Source organism: Solanum pennellii, chromosome 1, assembly GCF_001406875.1.
Source record: "Solanum pennellii chromosome 1, SPENNV200".
NCBI lineage: Eukaryota > Viridiplantae > Streptophyta > Magnoliopsida > Solanales > Solanaceae > Solanum > Solanum pennellii.
In genome coordinates, this window is record NC_028637.1 from 63,468,037 (window position 1) to 63,493,963 (window position 25,927).

The 25,927-nt window shown below is 35.6% G+C and overlaps 1 long non-coding RNA gene across 1 annotated transcript in view; it reads right to left on the minus strand.

Annotated features, from left to right (window-relative positions):
* Positions 1–7,152: 7,152 nt before the first annotated feature.
* Positions 7,153–25,927, minus strand: part of LOC114078053 — a 19,577-nt gene continuing 802 nt past the window's right edge. Inside the window, exons 2-5 of the long non-coding RNA XR_003579504.1 lie at positions 18,607–18,716; positions 16,900–16,960; positions 16,724–16,787; positions 7,153–7,819 (exon numbers count right to left, since the gene is read on the minus strand). This is a non-coding gene — a long non-coding RNA (uncharacterized LOC114078053). The remainder of the gene's footprint in view (positions 7,820–16,723; positions 16,788–16,899; positions 16,961–18,606; positions 18,717–25,927) is intronic.

Sequence of the window (25,927 nt, forward strand, 5' to 3'; positions counted from 1 at the left end):
TATATATATATATATATATATATATATATATATATATATATATATAAGTGTTGATATATTGAAATAGGTAAATGTATATTAGGTGATTATATTATATTATATTAAATGTATGATAATAGAGGAATTGAGACTTTTCTTAGGCTTGAACTTTAGGAAATATAACTATAGATTTGGGTGAGCTTTGAGTCTAGGCAAGGCATATAGTAATATGGGTGTCTACACACATGTTTATTTATGAATTATGCATATTATATAGATTGAAAACGTTCTGTGGCACTAAGGAAAGGAATGATATTGAAGAAGTAGTTTGCGTGACTTCAGTTCTTCGGTGGAGGTAGATTATTAGTTGTTTTATATGATAGATTGACTCTTAATAGTGATTGATACTCATCGAGTGATATTGTGAATTTATCTATGTACTTGGTTGCGTCTTTGGATAATCGATGTGTTGTTTGTGATTGGTCTGAAATCTTGAGACCGTGAAATTTTTAATCTTGAACCTTCTCTATTGAAGTGATGCCTTGAATAAAGAATGTTTGATGAAATATTTTTAATGAAGTGAATAATGGAGATAGTAAATGATAGATTAATGATATATTTGGCTTGGGTGCCACGATTCGGGACAATATTATTGAATCAGATGTCATGTTCCGACACGACATATTAGATTGGTTTCCACAAGCTGACACGATGTTATTGCATTGGGTGTCACGTTCCAACATGGTAACATTAAAGGAAAATATATATAAACAACATAATGTACTCAATCGCAAAGAACTTATTTCTCAAAGAGCTCTGTGTGGAGGTATGAGTCCTCATGTGTATTCTTGATATTGTTGGCTGATTATGTACTTACTTTAATGTTGTTGTCACTGGTTCGAATTCTCGTTGTATGTGTCATAGTGAATTTATACTATTATCATTGCATATTAGTTACTATTTTGAGTTGGCTGATGATATCTACTCAGCACATGTTGCCCTGTATTGACCCTACTTATGCTTTATTCATTTTCTTTTGTGGAATGCAACAAGTGAATCATCTACTTGGACTCGCCCTTAGCTTTTGCCAGTCTCATGTACATCATATTTCAAGTTGAGCTATTCCTCATGGCTCATGTTTGATCCTCTCGGTCATGGCATGATGCCGTTAAATATTGGACATGCACTATCCTACTTATTTATTTTGGTATCTTTAATACTCTTAGATTTGATATTTTGAGAATGGATGTCCTTGATGTGATGAATTTCATGTTTTGGGGATAATATGCAATAAACTTGAGAGCTTTATTTTATTGGCTACTTTAATAAGTTTGAGCTTCCACATTATGGTTGTTATCCATGGTTGAACAATTGATATAAATTGGGGTTGAATTCGTTGTTTCCCGCCTAGGAGATTAAGTGTGGGTCATGACAAACTTGATATAAGAGATTTAGGTTCAATGATCTCATCACACAAGGACAAGTATACTAGAGTCTTGCAGAATGGTATGGGGACAAGTTTACTTTTATTTGAGAGGCTATAGGACTTCAGTAACACTCATTTATTTCTATATTTTGTGCTTTTACTTGAATCAAATTTGTATCTAGGTGATACAAAATGGTATCTGACCTTCTTATCTCTATTCGTAGATGGTTAGAACTAGAGCAACAAATCGGACAACACCAATACCAGCAAGACAAGGTGCACATAAGCTAACCATCGGGGATACACCTCAGAGGAAGCAGTGGAGAAAAGTCATGGTAGACATTGCGGGAGAAGGTCCACTAGAGGCAGAGAAGAAACACCTGGTCCAACTAGGGATAAAAGAGTAACCACTCCACTAGCTGACGAAGTAGCTAGAGAAGGTGATGAGGGGGAGGATGAGCAGACTCATGAGAAGGAAGAACCACCCCTACCTAATTCAGAGATGATTAATCAGGTTCTCACTTATCTCAGCAGGTTATCTGTTTAAGGCCAAACACCACCAACTTTTTCTGCACCAGCACCTTAGGTTCAGGGAGCACAACATGCAGTTGTTGTGGCTGTTTGCATGAATGCATCCTTAGAAATAGAAACATTTCCTCGATTGACTACATGGATTATAACGAGTACTGACAAGCATGGTCTCTTTATTAAGTTATTGAACTTGAAACCTCTAGTATTCAAGGGTATTGAATTTGAAGATACTTATGATTTCCTTGTTTATTATCATGAGCTACATCATAAAATGGACATCGTGGAGTGATTCGGTGTTGAGTTTGTGACATACTAGTTTCATAGGGATGCCAAAATACAGTAGCGATCTCATGTTGATTGTTAACCATAAAAGGAACCACATATAACTTGGAAATCATTTTCTAGCTTTTTTCATAGAGAAGTATGTTGTCACACCTCGAATATCAGGCTAAGACACAAATTGCAGAAAGCCTCATGAAGTAGTGAACAACGACAGGGTTCACGAATCCTTATAGGATCCATGGTCCGTTGACCTGCCCGTGGTCATGACTTAGAAGTCACCAGGACCATGTATCATACCAGGGGCACCTTCACGGTCCGTGATCTTGATGACGGGCCGTGTTAATGCCCGTGGAAGCCAGACAGTAGCCTCCCCTGGCCAACCCCTTAGACGCCCACCCCCAAGTGAAGACCACAAGGGCCTTCACACTCCGTGGTCTTCATGACGGCTCGTGGGAGTGTCCGTGAAGATTAACCAGTAGGCCCCCAGACTTGAGCCTCTACACCTCAGCCCAAGTAAGGACCGCGAGGACTTTAACGGTCCATGGTCCTCCACACGGTCCGTGGTAAAGGCTCATGAAACAGAGGCCCCAATTCCTGGGCTAAGTGCAGACCACCACCAATTTCACAGTCCGTGGTCCCTTTCACGGTCCATGAAGATGGTTGTGGTTAGCCTTGTCTCCAAATTAAGTCAGAGGTCTTTTGGTCTTTTCCAATTTTGTTGGACCCCTAAAATACATCGTTTTAACCTTATGTTACATGATTTTGGTCAGTTTTAGCATAGAAACGTAACTAGATCTTACCTCAGTCACATCTTTCATCAAAACATAGAAAACTAGAAACGGAAGAGGAGAAGAGGTCGAGCAATCCTAGTTCGAGAACGTAGCAAGGTTCCATCATTCCCAAACCCGAAATCAAAATATTTCTCCATGTAATTCAACACCAGGCATGTGGAGTTTCACTAGTAGGTTCCTTTTTCCCATTAGGTCCCCTAGATTTCTGTCAGTTTTTTGATTCCTTTATCATGACTAGACTTAGGGTTTCTAGAACTTCAACAAAATATCATCAATTAGTTATTAACTTATTCCAAATCAGAATATTATGTTATTACTTCATTTCTTGCATGAATTTCAGAACTCTACCTATGTATTTCTTTAGTTATTAAAAAAAAACATGCTAGGTTAATTATTTCAGTATTCAGTTATACATGCCTCAATTATGAATGCATTATTAACAAATTAATTATTGTATTATCAGTTTGCATCTCAGTTTTGAGCTATCCAATGTATTACAGTAATTCAGTCATAATATGTGAATCTTTACTATATTGGGAGTACAATGATATGTTATTTCATCTTTATTCTATCCTACATGCTCAGTACTTCCAAGTAGTGGCGCATACGTTGCGCTACATCTTCTCGTGATGTAGGTTTAGGTTCTAAAAAAACTATATCACGCTTAGATTGGTTCCCGATTTCTAGTTCAGCAACATCAGTGGTGAGTCCTCATTTTTCAAGGACAATAGTCATTTTATCTTTTGAGTAATTCAGTTTTTTAGTTTCAGTTTTGCTCGAGTTAGTTGGGCATGTCCCAACACTTCTAGTCAGTTAAAGGCTATTTAGACATAGTTAGATTCAACTTAGTTTTTAAGTTTGATGTTTCCTCTTGTATTAAACTCTTAAATTTGATATTTAATTTTAATTATATGGGTATTACCCATCATTTCAGACTTAATTTATGATTAGCTTCCACATCGGTTATTCATTTCTTTAGTATGCTCATGATTATGCAACAGGGTTAGTTTGAGACCATTTATTATCCTAGGTTTCGTTGTCTACGTTTTAGGCTAGCTCAAGGTGTGACATATATACCTGGGACTTTGAGGGAAAGAAGGAGAGATGAGTTCCTAAATACTTAACAATGAATGATGTCTGTTGCAGCTTATGAGGCCAAATTCATGCTTTATCGAGGTATTGCACTCAACTTTGCTCCAATCCGCAAGAGCGGATTCACCATTTTGTGAAGGGATTAAGGTCAGAATTGCAGATTCCAGCTTTATAGGTTGCTGCTTCTGTAAAATATTTTGAGGAAGTGGTTGACTTTGTGCTAGAGGTAGAGAAGGTGAAGAAAGATGACTTCATCAAGGTGTCAACGTTCAAGAAATCCGTAAGAGAGATAAGTTTAGTGGTTATTACTCTAGAGAGCATAGTTCTGGGGGTTATCCACCTCGTCCTATTTGGTCTTCATTGCAGGTGTCTGCTGAGGGTCCATCGCAGACCAGTCTGGCTTTTTATGAGTTTAAGGGTTATCTTCAGGTTTCTTCATTTTCACAGATACATACTCTCGACTCCAGGAGTTGTTATGGATGTGGTGAGGCTGGGCATATCAGAAAATATTATCTAAGGTAGAGTCAAACTTTGTATGATCAATAGTTACATATCCCCAATAATTAGAACCATATGTGGTTATGGTAGAGGTCGTCATTTTTGATAACGTGGTGGCCAAGGTAATGGTGGTCCAGTCCAGTCGGGGTGGTGGGAAGGTTGGAACTAGTGAGCGCATCTTGACTGGGACAATGGACATACATGTGATTAGGGCTAGCAAGGGGATGGGGAAGGGCACTGGGGGACGGGACGGGGACCAGGAGGGGGGATTTGGACCGGGACCGGGATTGGGGGGACCGGGATTGGGCGGACAAAAATAGGTCCCATCTCGTCCCACTATATATATGGGATGGGATGGGATTTGGGGGGACGGGACGGGACGGGGGATTTTTTATTTGTTTTTAAATACTTATATATTTGTATTTAAATTATACGTCTTTATCTAATAAATTTTAAATTTAACTTTTAGTTTTCAAATTTCAAAATAAATTTTCAAATTTAAAGTATCAATTTTCAAATTTCAAGATTCAAGTTTCAACTTTAAAGTTTTAAATTTCAAATTTGAGAAGTTTAAATTTGTATTTTAAATATTTTAAAGTAATGTAAATTGTAAACTTGAAATTTGAAATGTCAAGTTACAAGTTTTAAATTAAGTATTTTAAAGTTAGTTTAGTAATTTAGTTAGTTTAGTATATATTTATATGTATATATTAAAATTAAAATGCAAAACAATAATTGTATAAAAAAACTTGATTAAAAGTTAAAACCTTCAAATTTATTCAATAGAACTTAGAAGTTACAATTAACAAATATTAGTGGAGTAACTAATTTACGCAGTCACCTTCTAGGAAGGGTTCTGTTTCAATAAGTTCTCATACATAAAACTAATATTTGTTACATATATTAAATGAGTTACTAATTTTACGCAGCCACCTTCTAGGAAGAGTTCTGTTTCAATTAGTTCTCGAATGTAATCTAAAAATATCTGTTTTCTCCTTTAAAATTTAATTCTAATTGTCACATCATATCGATGGTGATATCCTCCTATGTTGGCAAACTTGTTAGAAATTCTTTTGCCTCTAATTCATCATCACTGCGTTCAGTTTGTGTTTTGATCCAACTTACTTGTTTATTACTTAGCTTTGGCAATTATTATTCCTCCTATCGGCATTGACCCAGTCTCTAAATAAAACTGTTGTTTCCAAACTGTCATCCGCCAATGAATGTCTATGATCACCAATTTGAAACCTTGCCGCACTGAAAGTAACCTCCGAGGCAACTAATGAAGCTTGAATAGTTAGAACATCACGAACCATTTTGCTCAAAGTTGGAAATGCATCGCTTCGCCTACTTCACCATCCTTATAAATCTTCATTGCCATCTTTGATTTCCAATGCTTCTAAAGATTGATTAAGATATTCTTGAAAATCATCACGGTTAATAGAATTATGATAAAGAATACCTTGCATATAAGTTGAAGTTGGAAGTGACAAATTAATCTTAGCATTAGAAGTTTGACCAACTTCTCCTTGAAAATTTTCTGAAGTTCTATATTTTTCATACAACAGTTTTGCTTCTACTTTTATGCTCGACTTACACATTTGACAATTTGTAATTTCTTCCGGTTAAATTTCTAAAGTTTCATAAAAAGTGTCAACAAGGCCTTGCACACCTTATAATTTATAAGCATCATGAAGTAAAGTAGCCGTTAAAAAAACTTGAGAAATAGGAAAAAAATATTTTTAAAATTTTTCAATCATACCTTCAATTGCAACTCTAAATTTATCAATTTTTTTTTATATTTAAAAAATTGAATTGTAAGGGCACAAATATTTATTAATACGGATGAAATAGTAGGATAATAAATTCCAGAAAACATGGTAGTATCATCATAAAAAAGTCTTAAAAATTGTAATAGTTCTTTAGTTTTTCCCAATCTTCATCACAATTTCTATCTAATGGGTCAACATTACGAGCATTAAACACCATTTGTATGGGTCTTCTATATTTATAAGAAACCGAAAATATTTCGTAAAGAGAATTCCACTTTATTTTAATATGTTTTGGAATTTTTCTAGGTGACAATTCACATAGTAAACAACGCTCATTAAATTCCCTAATTCTAGCAACATTGTTAGTATGAAAAATCCAGGTAACGACATATTCAATTTTTACGCTACCACAATCAAATAATGAAATACTATCTTGTACAACTAAATTTAATATATGTGCAACACATCTAACATGAAAAACATTATTGTCGTTTGGACATAATCTAATTTTTAACATTTTAGCAGCGTTTGTATTATTATATGGATTATCTAATGTGACAGACATTATTTTATCTATAATCATGTAATAATCTAAAACACTTAAAATATTTGAAAATAAATATGCACAAGTTTTTTTGTCTATACATAGTTTATAACTTATAATTTTTTTTGCAAATTCCAATTATGATCAATCCAATGTGCAGTAATAGTTAAATAATCATTTTCATTAACACTACGACCCATGTCCGAAGTTATAGATACTCTACTATCTAATATGCTAAATATACAACGATGAAATTGACAATGTTACCTTGAAATTTAAAAATATTATATTTAACAATATTTCTTGAAAAACCTCTATAATCTGGATTATAAGTTTGTTGAATATATTCAATAAAACCAAAATTTGAAGGAAAACTATAAGGCAAACCACAAACAGAAACCATTTTAGCTAAATTTCGCGATCTAATTCCTTATTATATCTACATTGTGTTATTGGACAAACGGGGTTAGAAGGATCTAATGTTCCTTGAACCATGTTAGAAGCCCCTACCGATGCATTACCGATAATATCAAATTCATTAATTGGAATTCCTTTTTTTCTATTGGCTAATGCTTTAGATTCTTTATATTGAATCGACACACAAGATAACAAATGTCTATTTAATCCCCCCATCCCACCTTGACCCCACCTTGTTTATGTTTAAAAGGTTGCTTACACTTATTACAAATAGCAACACTATTTTCTTTATCGAAAGTCATAAATTGTCATACAATAGATGTTTTAGGGCATTGACACTTCACCTTCTTCCTTGTGGGAGGCATAAGGGGTAGATGTCAACAATTTTGCTTCGTTAAATTGATAATCCTATTTGGAACTTCTGTCACCGGACTAGTAGGTGTTACTTCTCACTCCTCTTCTCCCAAATCAGCTTCGACTTCTTCACCTGAATTTTCATCAATATTTGGATTAATATTACCATAACGTCGTTCTAAATTTTTGTGATCGAGTTGAACATTTGAATAATTAATATCATAAGGAGTATCATCAACATAAGTAGAATCATTTGTGTTAAATCTAACTCTACACGTTGATTTAAATGAAGTACCACCACTTTTACTACTCTTTTTTTATTTACTATTCTTTTACCAAAATTAAATAATTTATAAAATCTACTTTCTTCGTTATCTTGTGCTTTCTCTTTTCCTTTACCGCTATTTTATTTGCTAGAACTCATACTTAATTATATATAAAGTGTAATATAATAATAATAATAACACAAAATAAAGACGAAAAATAAAAAATAAATATTATGAAACAAATGTACCAAACGTCTGCGTTAATTGTAGACGTTAAACCGATTGTTAAAGATTGTGCTTTGTTGTATCTTGTAATTTAAAACTCCAACCAATATTTGATCACAGATATGAGATAATATAATCATATATATTGATATAATATGAAAATTTCGAATTGAAAATTGAAATATATGGAATATAATAATATGATAATTAAAATGGAATAGAAATTAAGATTGACACTTGAGAGTGGAGAGGATATATAAAAATAGATGAGAGAAATGATAATATATGATTTTGTAAGAAATTATAAGAAATAAGGGCTATTTATAATATTAAAAATGGGTTAAAGTGTAATTATTATAACTTGAGGGTTCAAATAAAGTTTTAAAAGGAGGGGTGTGGTAGGGGGTGTTTGGGACCAAAAAAAGTGGCAAAAATCCGTTGGGAGGATTCCACAAACCGGCCGGTTCAATTGGACCGGGACCGGGCCGAGTCGATCGGGACTCAGGGGTGAACCGACCCCTGACCGGTACCCTCATCCCCCACCCCTTAAACCCCCTAAACCTAAGGGGATGGGCCAGGCGGTACTCGGGTCGGGGCGGGATGCGGGCCGGGGCGGGATATCTCGGTCCCCCTGCCAGCCCTACATATGATAGATCCCATTGTTATGCTTTCCCCGGGAGGCTAGAGGTAGAGTCATTCAATGTTGTCATCACATATACTCTTCTGGTTTGATCACATGGTTTCTGTATTGTTTTATCCTAGATCCACATTTTCGTATGTATCTTCCTCATTAGCTAATGGTCTTGATTTGCATTGTGATTTGCCTAACATGCCTATTCGTGTCTCTACTCCTGTTGGTGAGTGTGTTAGTTGAGAGGATTAACCCATTGGTGTCCCCCTAAAGTTGGCATCGTATTTCACTTAGACACCTTAATTAAACAATGTCCATTTTAGACACTTTATGTAGGGTCTCTTGTAACATTTTGACAGTTTTTGCTTACATGGCATAATGAGTGTTCACACTCATTTGACCAGTGTGTTAGATGATTCTTTAATTAATTTTTAATTATTAATTTGTCTTCTTCCCTATTTTTTCAGCCTCCATTTTACCATGTTAAATTTCATCCATTGTGAATGAACATTTCCGCAAAAGGATGGAGCTCTAAGCTAAGAATTTATTTAAACTAGCTAAATATTACATTCTCTATTTATCAAGCAAGAGAGAGAGAGAGAGAGAGAGAGAGAGAAAGTGAACGCATTTTTTTAAAGAAAAAATGACAATGGTGCACATATTTGCTGTGCGTTAATAGAAATATTTAGAAAAGAAAAATCGGGGGGGGGGGGGATTATTTTGCAGAACAATTCAGGAGGGGGATTTTGGAGTGGCGACGACTTTCTACTAAACGAATAGGGATATTTGGAGAAGAAAACATTGGGGTTGGGTTGGGTTTTTTTTAATTGACTTAAATTTTATTTTATTTGTAATTGTTTGGGTCATGAGTCATTAACTTATTAGTTAATTTTTAATTTTACTCAAGATTAATTATTTTAAAATTACTTTTAATAAAAATCATAAATGTCATAATTTAATTTGTCATTTTACACGGTATTTGCGAGTGTAACACACACATTATACATTTTTATTGATATTAAAAAAAGTGTCAAAATGACATAGAGAGACCCTACATGAGGTTTCTAAAATGAAAATCGTCTAGTTAAGGTATCTAAGTCAAACATCTTGTCAACTTTAGGGGGCCACCGATGGGTAAGGCCTAATTGACAAGGTGTATACGTCTTATCTTGTGACTTTTGTGGGGAGAAAAACTTATATAGATTTGATTATTCTAGAGATGGTTGATTTTGATGTAATTCTATGGATGACTTGGCTTTCTCCAAATTTTTTTTATATTAGATTGTAATACTAAGACTGTGAACTTGGGTAAGCCTGGGATAGATCCGCTAGTGTGGGATGACTTACTATCCTAGTTCATATTATCTCTTTTCTTCATGCTAAGAGGTTGGTGAGTAAGGATTGTTCAGCTTTGTTTGCCCAATTGAGGGATGATGCTTCCAAAGTTTCTTCAGTTAAGTCGATTTCGGTAGTTTGTGAGTTTCTAGATATTTTTCTTGCTGACTTGCATGGTATGCACCAGATAGAGATATTGATTTTTCGATTTATCTTGAGCGAGGTACTCGCCCCATTTCTATTGCACCTTACAAAATGGCTCCAAATGAGTTAAAGGAGTTGAAGGCCCAACTTCAGGAGTTATTAGGTAAAGGTTTTATTTGAATGAGTGGCTCACCTTGGGGTGCTCCAATTTTATTTATGAAGAAGTAGGATGGTAGTTTTTGGATGTGCATAGACTATAGGCAACTAAATAAGGTGACTATTAAGAACAAGTACCCCATTCCTCGCATTAATGACTTGTTCGATCAGTTACAAGGGGCTTGGGTGCTCTCAAAATCTGAGGTCCGATTATCATCAATTGAAAATGTGGGCGACAGATGTGCCCAAGACTACTTTTCAATCCAAGTTGGGGCATTATAAGTTCTTAGTAATGTATTTTGGGCTTACAAATGCCCTTGTTGCTTTCATAAGTCTGATGAACGGAATTTTTAAGTCATATTTAGATTTCTTTGTTATTATATATATTGATGATATATTGATCAACTCCAAAAGTAGGAAAGAACATGAAGAGCATATGAGAATTGTATTGGGGTTATTAAGGGAGAAAGGCTTTATGGCAATTTCTCTAAGTTTGAGTTTTGGATCGATTCAGTGTCCTTCTTAGGGTACAGAGTTTGTAAGGATGAAGTGATGGTGGATCCCACTAAGATTGAAGTAGTGAATAGTTGGGTAAGGCCTACTAATGTTTTGGAAGTAAGGAGCTTTGTTGGGATAGCTAGCTACTACTATAAGTTCATTAAGGGATTTTCTTTTATTGCTTTACATCTGACCAACTTGACCAAGCAGAATGTTTCATTTGTATGGTTAGATGAGTGTGAAGAAAGCTTCCTGAAACTCAAGACCTTGTTGATTACTCTACCGATTCTCACCTTGCCAGTGGAAGGTAATATTTTCATTATTTACTGTGATGCATCTTATTCTGGTTTGGTGCAGTGCTATGCAAGAGACAAATGTAATAGCCTATGCTTCAAGGCAAACGAAAGTGCTTGAATATAACAGTCCGACCTATGATTTGGAGTTGTGTGCAGTGGTATTTGTATTTAAGTAGCAAATGCATTATCTATATGGGGTCAAGTGTGAAGTGTATAGAGATCAACGTAGTTTGCAATATGTGCTCACTCAGAAGGACTTGAAGCATAGGGTGCTTAGACCACTTTCATATTTCAAGGCACTCATTAGCTAGTGATGTTCAACATCTATCGTTGCACGCGAGCTTAACTTGTGGAGCCATGATCAATGATTTTGTTTATTGTGGTGAGATTTACTTGAAATATGTGCAGGGTGATTCCTAGAATTTGCCCCTTGGTCCAAATGACTAACTTTTGTGAATGAATAAAATGATCTTAGGACTGAACTTTTGAGAGTGAACCTAATCACTATACCTTGGTGTGACCTCCTTGTGAGTGTGTAAAACTAGCTTGGCACCATTTGAACATCATTTTCTTTGGATGAAAATTAATCACAAATGTCCTTATTCTCTGCAACTAAAATTTGCGTGAAGCATATGTTGGTTTCAATAGCTAAGTTAGTCCCAAATCCTAAGTTGAGGGTGTGGTATAAATGAGGAAAGAAATCAAGCAAAAATTTCATGAAATTCATCCCTGGAAACTTGTGTTAAAGAAAACGACAAAACCCTCCATATAAAAGAGAGAGAAAAAGGTGAAACAAGAAAATGATATGATAAAAATTGTATACAAAGAGCAAGGTTGTGGAAATAAAAAGGGGTGTTCAACGAGATATATGAAAATTTTTGTGTGCTTGATTAGGCAAAGGATGAGTCGTGAAAGATGAAAAGAATGAAAGAGAAAAAGAAAAAGTGAAATTTCAGACATGCTTCATTAAGGTAGAAATCACTACGCCAAAATGAGCATATCCGTACGCTTAACCCAATTACAAGCCTTGAAAGACCTTTTTGATCTTGCATGAGTCAAGTGATGTGTTGGTTGGAAACTACGAGCGAGCATATGGGTAAATCATGCTTATTTTTCTCATTGGGAGTGTGAGAGTTAATTTCAATTCCAAAATGATATTCCTTGATTGTCTTTGTGAGAGAATGAAATCATTTTTATGTGAGAGAATTTGAATACTCTATTGAGCATATATTTTCATTTGAAGTAAACATTGTGAGATTGAGGTATATTTGATGATGGCTAGTAACAGTTTGAAACTTTTAGTGTATAATTGAGCATTGCATGTGTGAACTTAACCTTATGTGCATTCATGTTGATTCTCAAAGAGAACTATCTCTAGATATCCATGTTGGCCTCATTGATCTTATGTTCTATTTGAGGACAAAAAAAGGTTGAAGTTAGGGGTGTTGATGGGTCGGGAATCTCCGCTCATTTTGGGCTTATTATAAAATGAATAAGTATCCTCAATGACTATTTTGTGCTCGTAAGTGATGTTAATGTTTTGTTATGCAACAACCAAGGAATAAAAACAAGGCAAGGATTTTAAGATGTTAAAAGGAGCGAAAATGATGGAAATTGTAAAGAAAAGAGAAGTTGGAGCTCGCAATAGCCACTAGGCGACTCTCAAAGTAAGTTAATAGCTCCCAAAATAGTTTCTATACCGTAGTATATTTATAAAGTCAACTTGCTGAGCAAAGGGTGATTCGGTGACTCACCGAATGGATTGGTGTTCACGGTCCTGCTTGCCTAATCTTCGAGAACAATTGGATGCATGAGCCATAATAAAAGGCGAGATGAAGTGCAACTTGATCGATCACCAATCCCGACTAACCTCGCCAATTGGTCTCCATATTGTGTTTTTGGGAACGTATGAATTAATTTTTTTCAGAGAAGAAAAGGGTTTCCAAGAGAGTGTATTCCCTAGTCATTCAGGGTTTTAACATTCTTAAATTATTGGACATTCTCGTAGAAGATTTGGATATTTGATTTGAGGTTTTTCGATTTTAGCTTTAATTTTGGCGTTGGTATTGGAGATTGTTAATAATTATAATGGATAATCTTTTTTTCTAACAATTTCTTACTTTTTGCTATATTTGGCTAAAACCCCTTACCTTAGGGATGTGATCATGTAGATTAATGTATTATTTAGCTTATGTCTATTGTTATTTGCTGAATTTAATTTTTTTTTTAAAAAAATGGGTTCAATTGTTGTTCATGTTTTAATTGATGAACTGAAGTTGCAAATTTGGTTTTAGCTTTCTTGAGAACGAGGTATAGGGTAGAATGGATGATTGATAATTGTATTCATTTGAATCTTTACAAACCGGCTTAAGAAAGTAGGTTAATTAAGGAATTGGGTTGATTGGTATTGTTAAACTTGTTGAGATTCGAGGAACTCACTTGAAATATCATAGTTGATCGAGAGATCATTATTGTATTCAAATTCTATCCTACCAATTGAGATTCAAGAAGTTGTAGCAATTAGTAATTCTCCCATTATTTGATGATTGCTAATCATAGTTTGAAACTTTTAGTTAACAACTGAGCATTGCATGTGCGAATTGAACATTGTGTATGTTTAGGTTGAGTCTCAAGTAGCACTATTTGTATACATAAATGGTGGCCTGATTGATCTTGTGTTTACACGAGGACAAAAAAAAAGTTATGTTGGGTGTTGATGACTTGGGAATTTCAACTCATTTAGGGCTTATTTTTCAATGAATTAGCGTCCTCAATGCCTATTTTGTGCTCATAACTGATTTAAATATGTTGATATGTGGAAATTAAGGTTTAACAACAAGGCAAGGACATATCGAGGAAAAAAGGAGGGAAAATGTTGGAAAAGATGAAGAAAAGGAAAGTTGGAGATCATAATAGCCACTCGATGACTCACTGGATGATGCATCGATCCGCCGAATGTATCGGCGATCTCAATCTTGCTTGCCTGATCTTCTAGAACAATTGGATACATGAGCCACATAAATAGTTTAGATGAAGTACAACTCTAGATGCATCACAATACACCACAGAAACTTGAGTAGTTCCGGTAAAGTCAAAACTGGGCAAGAGTCAACTTCTTTTTCAATTCCTGAAACCTTTTCTCACAAGCTTCAACAATTGAAATTTAATTATCTCCTAAGTCAATTTGGTCAAATAAAACCCTTCTCTAGAAAATCCTTCAACTGCTCTTTCAACTCTACTAGTGCCATTCTATATGGCAGAATAAAGATAGGACAAATATGTGGAATTATGTCTACGCTGAAGTCTAGTTTTCTCTTAGGAGGGACTCCGGGCAGATCATTAAGAAAGACTTCTGGAAACTCTTTTACTACTAAAATTGAAACCGCTTAAGTCATTACGGACCAAGTGATAGACATGCCCCTTGGAGACTAACTTCTTTGCCTTAAGGTACGAAATGAAACGATCCATAGGCACTGCTGAACTGCTTTTCCACTCTATAAGTAGTTCACAGGAAACTGAAACTTGACTACTGGAGTGCTGAAGTCTATTGATGCATAATAGGCATGAAGTCAGTCCATACCAAGAATGACATCTAACTGCACCATGTCTAACTCAATTAAATCAGCCATGGTACTCTTATGATTCATGCAATCGGGAAAATCACGATAGACTCCCTCTGCTAGAAATGGACTCACCAACAGGTGTGAAAACACTGAATGGTTCACTAAGTTCCTCAGGAATAATATAACAATTCATAGCAACATATAAAAGATAAATCAATCCTGGGTCTGGCAAAGCATAAACAGTAAAGTGATGAATCCTCTTACTCTTGGCGATTTTTAATAGCATACAATCGGTTTTTTCCTCTGTTAGTACCATTTCCTTGCATGTTCTTTGGACACTCTCACATAAAATGCCAGTATCACCACACTTGAAACAACCCCTGAAGCCCTCACGACCTCGGTGGATTCTACCACACATAGAATATGTAGGAGCCTAGTTACCTCTTTGTGCCTCTCTACCTTGAGACTTGGCGCGTTTAACTCTAAAGGGTTTTGAATTACGACCATTATACTTACCTTTGTTTCTGGATGCAAGGGCACTAGGAGATGGTGGAGCAGGTTCCTTCTGTTTTTGTTGGAAGGAAGAATTAATACTATTCTTTTGCTGCCTGAACTCGTTGTCTGATGTCTTAGACCTCTTATTCATAAACCCTTCTCTATCCTTCAACTTATCATCCTCAACTTGTTGCACATGGATCATTATCCTTGCTATGTACATATCCCCTATCAACATCTCATATTGCTTCTCATGTCAGCAACAAATAATCTAATAATGCTTCTCATGTCAGCAACCATCTCCGGAGCAATAGAGGGAAAGTTGTGCAAACTAAAGATTGTACTCATGAACACTCATAGACTCTGGATTAAGGGTTAAAAATTCTCTAATCTTTGCCTCTTGCAACTCACTGGGAATGAAACCTCTCATGAAAAAATTCTCAAACACAGACCAACTCACTATTGGCGCATCCTCAACCCTGTTCCTTTTCCATTGGTGAACTAGACTCCAGTGATACCCTTTAGTTGATATGCAACTAGTTCTACCCTCTCAGCATCAACAACATGCAATATGTCAATAATTTTCTGAAGTACTTCAACAAAGTTCTCTAGATCATTTGTGACACTTGAACCTATGAAGCTTGGCGGATTCATACCTAAAAACTCATGAATCCTTGAGGTATCAACCACTTCATGTCGATTACCTCTCTGTCCAACTTGATGAGTTGCCACTTGACATAACATCCAGATAGTCTCACATAATTCAGCATGTGTAACTTCTCCTTGAGGTTGCACATCAGGTGCATCTGACAATTCTTGTTCCTCAATAATCCTCTTAGCTAAACGACCTCTCACTACTCTTCGTGGAGGCATGATTCTCTTAAAACACGCACAGGCACAAATTAGAAGGAAATTGTTAGAGATAAACTCTAACGCACGAAAGGAATATAAAAGAAGTAAGGAATTCCTAAATGTCGTAGCCTCCTAATCATAGATGTGGCTCACTTCACACCAATGACTGAGACTCTACTAATGCGTCTTCATAAACTCCCGATGACTCTTGAACTCTATGCTCTGATACCAAGTTTGTCACACTCCGAGCCTACACCCTGGACGTGACCGGCACTCGAAGACCATTGTTGGCCCCAAGGAACCCTTGACCTGTCTTTCTTAACTCAGCGGAAGACTTAAGCATTAGAGAAATAACTCAAACATAATAACTTTAAAATAATACTTAGCCAAAATGACAACTCAAGTCTTATCGTTTACAAGGGAAATGAAAAGACTAAAGGAACAAACTCTATTTGTCTATGAAGCCTTTAAATTAAAGATGGATGTTGGGACAAGACCCCAATAATCCTAAAAAATGAAAACTGAAAGAAAATAACTGAATGGTAAAGATGTTCTTCGGAATGAAGGGAGGCATACCAACTAACTCTGAGCTGCTTGCTGGATCAACGGTGTGCCAAATGCCTATCCTAGTTACTTGCGTCTGCATCATGATACGATGCAGGCCAACCAACATCAATACATTAATTGTACGACTATGCGAGTTGGAATGCTAAACAATAACTTAAGCTTGAAAAAGAGTAAGGAACACTGACCTTGACTCTGCTCAACTCATGAATAACTAACTCATTTCATTGTATAGCAGTTTAAAGACACCTGCAATATAAAGAAAAGATGTTTCAAACATGGTTTTCAACTCGCTATATGCAAAGATACAATTGACTATGAGATGTATGTAAGAATACAAAAAAATCTGATGTAAACTCATAATCTTAATAATAAAATAAAACATATCATAGTTCCTCTCAAAGTATACTCGTGCACTGCATGATTGAAGACTCATACACCTATTCATACTAAGCAGAACCTCTTGAAGAACCATACAACTACTGTTGTGAGAGTTTCTCTAACCGACAATTACCTCACGCTGCCAAGGACCATCCTAACCTTGCCAGAGTATAGGACCTGAACTGCATAATGGATCCACTAGTAAAAAGTGAAAATGATTTATCTAAAAAGTATGAACCTTTTCTACCCATAATGGCGACATGGTTTTCATGGAGACTTGAGTTAATCTGAAACTCACATCCCCACATTGGTGCTCAATACTACTTCTAAAATATACTTATCTTGTATGTTTTAAAAACAACTTTTCCTGTGATTTGAGATTAATGCCAAAAAATTAGCTCAAAGTGTATCTTGGAAATCTTAGTTTCCCTGCTTGCTTTATTTTATAAAGCTACAACTCATTTATGAAAACAAACCGGAGGCTCTTTGGAAAACTTAACTTCCTTGCTTGTTTAAATGTGAAAATATTTCAAAATCTCTTTGGGGATACTTAGTCCCCCTAGACTTTTGAAGAAAAGAACTTTAACATAACTCTTTACTTAGCTTGAAAACTTGATTTTTGAAACAACTCTTTGAGAAATACTTAATTTCCTTATATTTCTTTAAGGATGAACTTCAACTCTTTACTCTTTACTTAACTTGAAACTTAACTCTTAGGGAATACTTAGTTCCCTTATAACTTGTGAGAATTGAACTCAAATCTTTACTGTTTGCTTAACTTGTAACTAGAGCAACTTGAGCCTTAAACAAAGTCATCATATTTGTTAAATACTCTTGGAAACTTTTGAAAACTTGCTTTGACTTTATTCTTAACTTTTAGACTTGACTCTTAACTTTTTTGACTTTGATCTTAACTTTCCTTGAATTGGATTATAGATTCAAGGTTCACGATCTCATGTTAATGGATGATTTTATGATGTTTAAACGTACCTTAGAGTGTTGGAATCAACTAGAAAATGTGGTACTATCACATAGGAACTAGTACGAAAAGATAGGGAATGAATGGGGTGAACTGGCGTCCTTGGCACTTCGAGAGGCCTGGGGAACTAGGCCCCAAACTTCAGAGGCCAAGTTGGGGCGCTCTGGCTGGCTCGTCACCCCAAGGCCCTACGGATAGAGACTGTCCTCTGGGGCTATGGGAGGCGCGAAGCCCCTGGGTCCTACGTACGTGCCTTTCGACTTTTCTTCTATGTTTTTCATATCTAAACCTTCTAAACTTCCATGGATTTTCCCCCTAACACTAAGAATAACTAATACCCTCAACACTCAATCGATTAGACTCAAAAAACAACCTGGAAACACGAATCAAATAAACCTTAGGCATGCAACAACTCAACCAACAAGAATTGTTCTTCAAGAACTTCAATGTTCATCATTCAATCTACTCAAAAATCGCTGAATTAAATAAATTGGTGTGTGGGTGAACTAACTCAACACAGAAAAATTTCATATACCTTTTTAAGGATCAACCACGACGAATTCCACAAGCTGAACTTCGACGATCTTGAACGTTCTTCCTTCCTTTTCTCCTCTTTTCTCTTCTATCAAAACCCTAACTTGTTTTCTAAAAGAGTGAACTGAATATGATCAGTTTAGACCCCAATTTGTTACCCAAAAACAAAATAAAATAATTGGGTAAGGAAAAGATAACTTTGCCCCTCTAAAATCCAATTGGACTATCCTTAATCCAACAACCCAACTTTCGAAAGACATAACTCACTCATACGAAATCGAAATTGTGCAAACTCGGTGACGTTAGAAATATATTTCCAACCATATCAAGAACTATCTCTAACTCATCCTGAGGTAGGAGTTATGGCCGTTTGAAGTTGACCAGAAACTCACTTTTCTCCAACTTAAGAAAATTTCCAGATGTTAATTTTTTTTTTCAAAAGTGACTATTTCAACTTCTAAGCTTTTTTCTAGCTATCTCAATTTGCGTGATGTTACAATTTTTAAAACTCGTCTTCCTCTTTCATGAAAAATTATGACTGCTATGAAAAATTGTGACTTCTATGAAATTTTTTGCTTTTATAAAAAGTTGTGACTTCTATGAACAGTTGCCACTTGTATGAAATCTTGTGATCTTTCTGAAGATTTGTAACTTTTTCAAAGAGTTGTGACCTTTTCGATGAGAAACAATAATCATATTTTTACACTACCCTTTGTTGTTTATAAACATTGTGCATTCAGTTGGATCGATTTTTTCATTCATTGTTGCATAACCTGATATGGCTTGTTACAACCATAAATTTATGCTTATATTATTAATTTTTATTTTTGAATATACACTTTAAAACTTTGTTATTTATGTTTATGCAAAGTTATTTTTATATGTATTTCTTAGTATAGATTAAACAACAAATGTTAATTGAATATTCAAGCAAGTTTTCTCTATTGAAATTGTTAAAGGTACATTAAAAAAAGCACTTAGAAATCTGAAATTCTTCATCAACAACATTATTCCTTCACAAACAAGGATATGATTTTGTGTTCTTCATAAAATCCTCTGAGAGTTAATAACTTTGCATGCCCATATTTTTTATTTTTATATTATTTTCTATTTTTACTAAATTTTATCATTGGATATTTATAATACTCTAAGGATTGAAAGTTGATTGAAATGTTAGTCAATTATTTGAGATATCTTATTTCAAAACATAGAAACTTTTCTGGTTAGGATGATTTGTTATCATCATTGGATATCTCATTATTTACTCCTTTTAATGTGCTTTTTCTCGCTCTTTTGTTGTCTTCTACACTTGCATTGACTATTTTTTGTTCGGTATATATATAATCTCACTATGACAAAGATCTCTGTCCTTTTAATGTTTTTTTTCCTTTCTCGTTCGACTTTTCCAAATATTTTTGGTGTAAGTTATGACTATTTTAGTCAAGCTTAATTTAAGGAATATGAATCAAAACCTACTCTAAATAAAAGTAATATTTAAGCTACAAAACATTTGTCTACTAACATAGATTCATTGTCCTTCATGTCCCAACACATTGGTGAGCGTTTTAATTATCTAGGTTAGACTCATTTTTAATTTTTTAATGTTCGAAAATGTTTCTTTAACATGAGACTAGAGTCCAATATTTTAATCTATGTGTACTATCATAATGCAACAATCATATATAAATATTCCTTAAAAAGTCGTAAAATTGCATTGATGAAGCATTTGGAAGGGCCTTCTAGAGAGTAATGAAGAATGAATTTCTATAAGGGTCGACAATATTATTTTGCTGTTGTTCCAAATATATTTTTCTCCTTCTATAAAATTTTGTTAGAATAATAAATTAATAGTAATGAAAAGTGTTAATAATAATAATAATAATAATAAGAGCCTAAGAATTCTATTAGTTGTTCTACCTCATCTATACCCTCCTCTTTACACCAAAGATATAAACTATTAATGCAGTTTTCTTTTACTTTCTACATTGGATTAGTGATATTCTCAAAACATTTGTTGTTTCTTTCCTTCTAGATTGACCACCATATGCAAGAAGGGACTAGGCTCCACCATTTTTTCTGTTTTTTACTCCCACCTTTTCTCATCCAGCATGTTAGAAAATCTGTCGTATGCTCAGGCATCACCCATGGTTTTTGGATGAGATTAAGAAACATGTGCCACACCTGCAAAGCACCTTGAGACAATCTCAAAACCTCTCTTTTTCAGTTTCTCCTGAGTGAGACATGCTCTTCTACATACCTTCCATGTGAAACCCTTAATCTTGGTAGGGATATTAGATTTCCAAGGTCCAAGTATAATCACAGGTTCTGAGATCAAATTTCTTCTGTACAATCTTCCGACTAAAAATTTTCCATCCATATCATGTCTCCATCTGATTGTATCAGCGCAGGTATTTAAACCAGAGAAATCATTCAACCTTTGCAGCAGGCTGGCCACGCTCTCAATCTCCCAGTCATTTAGAAGCCTTCTAAAGATGATATTCCATCCTTGGTTAGTCCAGGTCTCAGCAATAGATGCTTCAGGATTGTCGCAGAAAGAAAATAAATGTGGAAAATCCTCCATGAGTGAGTTCTGGCCGATCCATTTGTCTTTCCAGAATAGATTCTAGTCCCTTCACCCACCTTATAACCTATGCTCTCGGACAATTTAGGCAACAAATTTCTGATAGTTCTCCAAACTGAGACTCCATAAGTGTTAGTCACAGTGTTGGTTGTCCATTGCTCAGTCTATCCGTATTTGTTGATGATAACATCCTTCCAAAGAGCATGATCCTCCTTTCCAAACCTCCACACCATTTTGATTAAAGGCATGTGTTTTGCAGCCCCAAGTTCTTTACACCCAGCCCAACAGCTTTGTACTGAGTTGTACAGTTCGCCGTTTGACCAGATGAATACCTTTTCCGTCTTTGTTTCCGAACCAAAGGAACTTCCTCCTCAATTTATCCAATCTCTTCTCCACTTTCGCAGGTAGGGGAAAAAGGGACATAACATAAGTTGGTAGGGCATTCAAGACTGCATTGATCAATGAAATTCTTCCTCCGAAGGAAAGATATTGTGTGTTCCAGGTGGCTAATTTTTTTTCTGTCTTCTCCACTACTCTATCCCATATCTCTAACTCTTTGTGGGCATTACCCAGTGGCATCCCCAGGTATATAGTAGGCAGATTTTTTCCTCCCCATCCTTAAAAGATCTAATATTTCCACAATATCCTTCTTAATATGTAACACAACTGTTTCAGTTTGAACACTTAGGTGCTTGAATGTAGTCCAGTTCCTAGCCTTCCAAGTGTAATAAACAATTGCTTTTCAGATGGCTGCCACAAGAGCTCCTTTTTAAACTGCTTCCAATGCTTCATTCTAGTTTGCTCCGAAACAAATATCACTTCACCAGTTTGCAGTTGTATTCCTAACCAATTAGATAGATCCATTATCAATTGTTTGGTCCAAACACAATCTGAAAATAGATGGAGTGAAGTGTCGATAACCTTTATATAACATAGGCACATAGGCAACAATCATCAGTGTCAATGGGTATGATCAAGTATCTAGTCTTGCTTTAGTAACTAGCCTTCCTTGTGTAGCTACCGAGAGAAAGAATCAGTGTCGAGGCTGTGATACTGATGTCCATACTAGGTCATCTGTTCTCCATTTTGTGTGAGTGCCAATGAGTGAAATAACTACTACTAATGGAATATCTTCCACTAGATGTTAGAATATACATGTCAATTGTATACCAATCCATCATGTCAGTCTTTAGAAAATTAAACTTTTTCCAATACCAAATACAATCATTAGGGGGTCTTGCATCTAGATGTTAACCTATGACATCATATACAATCCTTGAATCCACTTGACCCATAATGAGTCTTGTTTAGTTGAAATTTGCCGCAAGAGTTTGCCTACAAAAGCAATGTTCCAGATTTTGCATCCTTTAATGTTCAATCCACCATATTGCTTTGGAATACATAACTTTTCCCAAGAAACCAATGCGATGCTTCTCTTATCCTGATAATTTCCCCACAAGTATTCTCTACTTAGTCTATCAACCTCTTTTAGAACACTTTGTGGAAGAATTAACGCAGCTCCCCAAAAGCTACATAAAGAAAAGGACTGCAATAATTAATTGTAATTGACTAGCCTGTGATAGAATTTTAGCATAAATATTCTTGATCCTATGAGATTTTAGCAGTGAGTTGTTGAGGGCCTTAGTCTGCTCATCAGTTCCAGAAATCAACATGTGAGATTTCTCCATGTTTTCTATCATTCCAGTGACTCTTGTGAAATAGTCTAATGCTTCCATCACTCTCCTCACAGATTGTTCCTTACCATAACAAAAGATCATTAAATCATCAGCAAACACCAAATGTGTAAGTTTATAACCTTGAAATCAGGTAAAACACTCATAACCTTCAAGACCCTAGATAAGTATTCCATGACCAATACAATTAATAGAGGAGACATAGGATCCCCTGGTCGTAGCCCTATCTTCCCTTCAAAGTAACCATAGCTTATTTCATTCACCATAACAGAAATTTTGGAGACGTTAAACATATCATATCCAGCTTTACAAATCCAATTGGAAACCCATAACCAGTTAAGGCTTCCTCTACAAATTCCCAACTCACCATATCATAAGCTTTATGAAGGTCAATTTTCATGAGACACCTGGGAGAGGTCTTCCTACTTTTAGTGTCTTAATCAATCATGGCATATTAAAACATTATGAACCATAGATCTTCCCTGCACGAAAGCTGCATGATTTCCTGCTACTAAATAGCTCACTGCATGCTTCTATTTCTGACAAATCAGCTTGGAAATGACTTTATAAATCACATTACAGCATGAAATAGGTCTATACTTGCTAGCATTTTCAGGAAAAGAGACCTTTGGAATAAGAGAAATATTTGTAGCATTTATCTGATTTAGAAGTTTTCCATTCTGAAAGAATTCCAACACTGCTTCAGCAACATGTTGGCCCACAATATCCCATGTTTCCCTGTAGAACCCACTACCATATCCATCAGGACCAGGGCTGATATTTACATCAATACTAAACATAGCTTTCCTTACATCCTCTTCATTAAAAGGCTTCAATATCTCTAATTGTTGTTCAATGGTTCGCACTGGACCATCATTAAATGTATCATATGAAGCTCGGATCGTGTCCTCTGTTTTCCGCCCAAGTAGCTCCTCATAATATTGGACAAAAAGTCTAGCTATGATGATATGATATTTGTGCGAGTTACCTTGGTTATCTTGTAACTGGGTGATGGCATGCTTCAATTGTCTATGCTTTATTACTGAATGAAAGTACCTTGTGTTTGCATCTCCAAGCCTAATCCATCTCGCGTTACTTCTTTGCTGCAGAAAAATATCTGCCAAGTATGACGATTTCCTGAATTTTAGATAATTCTTCTTCTCAAGTTGTTGTAATGTTAGATTCTCAGGATCCAAATGCAATTGTACTTCAACCTCTTTTAGGGACACCCTGTCTTCATTTGATTCAGTGACAATATTTCTGAAATGCATTGAGTTTAACTTTTTGAGCTCTTTCTTCCGTAACTTGAGCATCCTTACAACTTGTAGCTTTCAACAACCATCAATAAGAGTGCCCCATCCTTCCAAAAAACATGTTTAAATTGAGGATGTTTAGACGGAACATTGCAATATTTGAAGGCTCTTCAAGTCTTCACATTGTTTTCTTCAAAAGTAATTTTAATAGGGCAATGATCACTGACTCCTTCATTCAGGTACATAGCTTTACAAGCAGGCATATAAGTGAGCCATTCATTGTTGATAAACATCCAATCAATCTTTGAGTATATTCTCCGGTTAGCATTTCTATCATTCGAAGTATATCTCGGTCCATTGTGTGCCAATTCAACAAGACCACATGTGTCAATACATGTTTGGAATCAATTACTTCAGCCCAAGAGACAGGATTTCCCCTAATCTATCCTCACTATTCATGACAGTTAAAATTTCCTACGACAAGCCAAGTAATGGGGCTTCTTGTACTTTGCATACTAGTTCCTCCCATAAAGACCTTTCTTCCCTAGTATTAAAAGCATAGACAAAAGATATCATACATTGGATTTGTGAGGGAATATCAAAACCTCACATGTAACCAGTTGCGCAACACTGGAAATAGGTAATACATTGTAGTAATAAGGTGTCCATGCAATCAAGCCTCGACCATTATAATGAGCATCTAGGTTAGTAATATATTTTCTCCCTCCAAATAACTTGTTTGAAATATTGGCAATCTTACTGGTCTTGACCTTAGTCTCCAAAAGACTTATCAGACCTACATCTTAATTATTGCAGAAGAGTTGAACCTCCTTCTGCTTATTATTAGGGCCGTTAAGCCCTCTTACATTCCAACACATAAGTTTAACCATTCCCAGAAGTAGAATCGATTGCCCACCCCCATGTCCTTGAGCTTTGGTTTGTTTATTTACTTCTGATTTCTGAAGTGCTTGAAAAGAATTCATAATTTCCTGATGATTCTGGCTGGAGGTCGTCAACCTTGTGGTTTTTATATGAGTGATCCATTCAGAACTTTCATGATGTTCTTGAACCTGTTGTATCTGCTGACTTTGGAATTTTTTTATCTCCTGGCTCCCTGTATTCCTTTCTCTGCCAACTAAAGTAGTAACATGTCTTTCTCCTGGAATAGTTGTTGAGTCTTTTATTTGCTCATGACTTTCACCTTTCTGTAGCATTGAGGACTATCTTTATCAAATGGTTGTGCATCTTGTGGTTTAGTATCTGATTTCGCCTTCTTTTTCCTACATTCATCAACATCATGTCCATATTGATGACAAAATTTACATAGCGTAGGCCTCCAGTCATACATATCCTTCTGCTCTATTAGGTTTTCCCACTCATTCCTGAACATTATAGAATCTGGAAGTTTAGTGTCCATCCCTACATCAACTAGCAGTCTTGCAAAATTCAAGCCAACCTTTCTTTCTGTGTATTGGTCCACCATTACAAGTTCCCAATAAGACTGCCTAACTTACTCAAACCCTTTGAACTCCAATACTTGTAGTCTAGACCAGGAAGTTTGATCCATATCGGCACAGTATAGACCTCTTCTTTAGTATATTCCATCTCAGGTTTCCAGGCTTTGACAATAAATGGTTTATTGTTTAAATGGAACATGTTCCCTGCAACACTTCATTCTTTCCTTCCATTGTTTCAAACCTTACCAGGTTGATACCATTTTTCAACATCACCATCTTATTAGTACCATGCTTCTTCCAAAGCGTTTGAATGAATCCTTGGATCACTGGGGGGGGG